We start from the raw sequence: 5,279 nt of genomic DNA on the forward strand, positions 1-5,279 counted from the left end.
CGGTTGCTCAGGGTATGTGTCCATCGGCATCCCATAAAGGGGTTGTAACTGGTCGTGACAACCTATAGCTGATGTATTACGCGTGTTACCCCCTAATTCAACCTCGTGCGAAGGAAAATTTGCGATATTAGATTTATCAAATGCACGTACTAGTCTCTTATAATTGTTTTGCATACCCTCTATAATATTTTGCATTTGTTCACGCTATTTATCTACATAATTTCTAAGAGATTGTAGCTCGTTTGTATTACTTACAGGTGTGGGTCGGAGCGAAGCCGGATCCGTCACCCGATGTCGGACGACTTTGTTGTTCCTGTCCACTTTGAAGTTGGCCAAGAACTTTGCTTTCGCCTCTTGGATCATCTGCTCCTTGTGCTCCTCGAACTAGAGCTATTCTTCGGTCGGCAAGGTTTCCCAAGTCGACTCTATAATGTTGCTGAGGGAGACTTCAGAGCTATCCCTTGAATCGGCCATTGGGGGCTGATTTGATGGGTCTAGATATGTTGTCCCCAGCGGAGTCGTCAAAAAGTATGTTGACACCTTTTTGGAGCGCCAAACACTCAACAAGAACCTGCGGCGGTGCTCTCTGGTCAAGCGCGGATGGTCCGCGACCCGGCGCCGGGGCTAGGGTTTCCTGCTTGACGGCCGGACGGTCCGCACCCTAGGGCCGGACGGTCCGCGCGTGCGCAGGGGCGGCGGAAGATTGCCGTCGGGGAGGAGAGATCCTAGGAATTGTCTAGGCTCGGGCAGGCGGACCTAGACTCCTCTAATCGACGTAGAGTCGAAGAGAAGCGGAGAATTTGGGGATTGAGAGGCTAAACTAGAACTAGACTAAAACTACTCCTAATTGTATACAGAAAATAAATGCGAGATAAAAGTTTTGTTGATTCGATTCATTATTCCAAATCGACCGTCTACCTCTCTATTTATAGAGGAGGGGGCTGGACCCTTTACGCAACTGATTTCCGAGCTAATTCCACGAATCTAGCTAACAATCATAGCTTAAAACTCAAAACTCTAATATGCTCTACGCACGCGCGGATCATCCGGTCCACAGGCGCGGACTGTCCAGACCGTGGACTGTTCGGCCTCAGGGTCGGATCGTCCGCACGCTCATTTTGATGCCAAACACATATATTTCTTTCTCATGTGAGAGAGCTAGCTTTCGATGCTGGGACTGTTCTGGACATATCCACTGTTCCTGAAATAACGGGCTAGCTAGCTGCAAACGGAACGGAACGGGGCGTCTGAAAAGTTCTGCTGTCTGTTTGATTTAGGGTCCGTTCGGTAGACATGGAATAGAGAACCGGAATTGTTCCTAACCAGATTGTTTCTCTAATTTATATAAGTTTTGATTAACAGAAATAATTCTTGATGCATTCCAATAAAACCGAACAGCGCCTTAGCGTCGACGAGGACAACAACAAGAGCCTCTCGCTGGAGGAAGCTCTCAAGGGACGACGACACCAGGACGGAGTTGTACCACCCTGCAGAGCGCCATGAGGGCTGCGACTGCGACATGCGTGCGTGACTCAGTTCAGGCTGCGTGCAGCATGCGATGGAGCTATACTAGTATACTACGTATATCTGGGCTGCACTGCAGTGACGACGGGGCCGACGTGAAGGGATACTTCGCCTGGTCGCTGCTGGACAACTTCGAGTGGGCCAACGGCTACACGGTCCGCTCTCCGCTTCGGGATAAACTCTTGGTGGACTACTACGACGACGACGGGCTGAAGCGCTAGCCCAAGCCCCAAGAGCTCCACGCCCACTGGTTCACGCCTTCACGGAGTTCCTCAAGGGTATTATTGGTAGGTACTAGCATGTAGAGATGGCAATGGATACCCGCAACCCGATACCCGATGGGTATTTACTCCATTAGGGTATATATATGGGCTAAATATTCTACCCGTGGGTCTGTTATTGGGCAAAAATCTTCACCCAATGGGTAAACGGGTATTAGAACGTTCCGCCTTCACCCATACCCGTTAACCCGTGGGTATAAAATACCTAATATAAACTTATCCGAAGCATGAACGTGGACTTTAGTCATCCAACTTTTTTACTATTTAACAACAATTTAATGACCATATAATGGAACATGTAATGTGCTATGTAGTACTATCATAGTGTTACTACTTTATCCAATTATCTTTGGTGTGTTGAATGGATGGTTAAATGATGCTAGAAAAATTTGTAATGGTATTTATATGGATATACTTGACATTTGTATAGTATAATATTTTGATAGTTGTTTATTTTTTGTGGGTACGGGTGACCCGATGGGTGACCCATACCCACATGGGTATGGGTATGGGGGTAAATTCATACCCGCCAATGTATATGGGTGACCCGGTGGGGTCATTTTTGTGTCGTGGGTATAGATATGGGGTAGTAATACCCGGTGGGTATTTACCCATTGCCATCTCTACTAGCATGTAGTAGTAAGTTATTTGAAACAAATAAAGGAGGACTATGACCACGTTTGGTGTCGATCCTGTGTTGGTTTTCGAATTGTATACGCGCGTCTTGTGAGTTTGTGCCGGATTGGTGGGTCGGAACAATTCCTAACTGGATTGCTTCTCTAATTTATATAAACTTTCATTAGGTCTTTTCGTTTGTGTCGGATTGTACCTGGAATCGTTTTAGCTAATTAAAGTTTATATAAATTAAAGAAAAAAATCGGTTAGGAATCGTTGCGATCCACCAATCCAGCACAAACAAATAAGACCTTAGCTGGAACGATTTTAGGTATAATCCAACACAAACGAACAAAGTCTAATTAGAAAAACATTTATCGATCATTATTTTAAACTTTGACCATGGGCGTGGGAATGCGCAGCCATTTCATGAAATCTCGGGTGCCACACGTAAGTGCCAACATGCCGTCCGCTCGCCATCGCGGGTCCGCTGGAGCTCAGAATGAAGGGACCAGGTGAGGACGACACGGGAAAAAAAATCCCTGCCCACCAGCTTCCAACAATTAGAGATAGCAATGGGTACCCACGACTTGATACCTAATGGATATTTACTCCATAGAGTATATATGTAGGCTAAATATTCTACCCATAAGTCTGTTATTTGGCAAAAATCTTCACTTAATGGGTAAACGGGTATTAGAACGTTCCGCCTTCACCCATACCCGTTAACCCGTGGGTATAAAATACCCAATATAAACTTAGCCCAAACATGAACTTGGATTTTAGTCATTCAACTTTTTTACTATTTAACAACAATTTAATGACCATGTAATGAAACATGTAATGTGCTATATAGTATTATCATAGTATTACTCTTTTATCCAATTATCTTTGATGTGTTGAATGGATGGTTAAATGATGCTAGAAAATTTTGTAATGTTATTTATATGGATATATTTGACATTTGTATAGTATAATATTTTGATAGTTGTTTAATTTTTGTGGGTACGGGTGACCCGATGGGTGACCCATACCCACATGGGTATGGGTATGGGGGTAAATCCATACCCGCCACTGTATATAAGTGACCCGATGAGGTTATTTTTATGTCGTGGGTATGGGTATGGGGTATTAATACCCGGTGGGTATTTACCCATTGCCATCTCTACCAACAACCAGCGCTAGAGTCCCTCACGTACACAACAGGCTCTCTTTGAACCGGTCTAAACCATATCTTATGTGCAACTACACCTTTTGTTGAGCATCATCTGTGGCAGTGTATACAGCCGATCGATTCGATCCTGAAATTCGGACGGTCCGTGAATAGATCAAATAAGACGGTTAAAACTCTTACCTCCTCACGTGTTTAGCCCCCAAATCTCGCGGGAGCTATTGGAGAACGCGTAGAAAGGGTCTAGACCTCCCGTTATATATTTTAAGGGGTACGACCGATTGAGAAAACAATAATCGAATCAACAATCAAATTATCTTCTGTTCTTTACCTTTTGCCCTAAGAGTAGACAATAACATAGTTTCTTCTCGCTAATTATCGGCGTTTCGACCCCGGGGGGTCCCTGGACCGACGAGTAAATTGTCGCCGCGTGTCCCAGCCCAGATGGGTCGGCGCGAGACGGAGCACGAAGGGGGTAGAAGAGAGGGAGAAAAGGGGAAAACCTGCGGCCTCCGTGTTGTCCTGCGCCCAGGTCGGGTGCGCTTACAGTAGGGGGTTACAAGCGTCCGTGTGGGGGGGAGAGCGAGGGACCCTACGCGCCGTCTCGTCCTCCCGCGCGGCCAACCTCTTTGTAAGAGAGCCCTGGACCTTCCTTTTATAGGCGTAAGGAGAGGGTCCAGGTGTACAATGGGAGGTGTAGCAGTGCGCCATCGTTTCTAGCAGAGAGGAGCTAGTGTCCTAAGTACATGCCGTCGTGGCAGCCAGAGAGGTTTTGGCACCCTATTCATGTGATGTCGTGGCCGTCGGAGGAGCGTTGGAGCCTTGCGGAAGGACAGCTGTCGGGGCTGTCGAGTCCTTGTTGACGTCTCCTTGCTTCCGTAAGGGGCTGAGAGTCGCCGTCGTCCATCATTATCTGTTTACCGGGGCGAGCCAGATGGGACGCCGGTCCTGTTACCCGTAGCCTAAGCTAGCTAGGGATAGGGTAATGATGGCCCCTCCGAGGTCGGGGTCGAGTCCGAGCCCCGGGTCGGGCGAGGCGGAGACAGTCGTCCAAGGTCAAGGCCGAGTCCGAGCCCTAGGGTCGGGCGAGGCGGAGTTCGTCGTCTTCCGGGGTCGAGCCCGAGTCCGAGCCCTGGGGTCGGGCGAAGCGGAGTTCGTCGTCTTCCGGGGCCGAGCCCGAGTCCGAGCCCTACGGTCGGGCGAAGCGGAGTTCGTCGTCTTCCGGGGCCGAGCCCGAGTCCGAGCCCTGGGGTCGGGCGAGGCGGAGTTTCCTATGGCGCCCGAGGCCGGACTTGGCTACTGTCAGCCTCACTCTGTCGAGTGGCACAGCAGTCGGAGCGACGCAGGCGGCGCTGTCTTCTTGTCAGGCCTATCAGTGGAGCGGCGAATTGACTGCGGTCACTTTCGGCTCTGTCGACTGAAGGGCGCGTGACAGGATAAGGTGTCAGGCCATCCTTGCATTAAATGCTCCTGCGATTCGGTCGGTCGGTGTGGCGATCTGGCCAAGGTTGCTTCTTGGCGAAGACTGGGTCTCGGGCGAGCCGAAGGTGTGTCCGTCGCTTGAGGGGGTCCTCGGGCGAGACGTGAATATTCCGGGGTCGGCTACCCTTGCCCGAGGCTAGGCTCGGGCGAGGCGAGGTCGTGTCCCTTGAGTGGACCAAGCCTTGGCTTAATCGCACCCATCAGGC

The sequence above is a fragment of the Zea mays genome, chromosome 2, assembly GCF_902167145.1.
Source record: "Zea mays cultivar B73 chromosome 2, Zm-B73-REFERENCE-NAM-5.0, whole genome shotgun sequence".
NCBI classification, from domain to species: Eukaryota; Viridiplantae; Streptophyta; class Magnoliopsida; order Poales; family Poaceae; genus Zea; species Zea mays.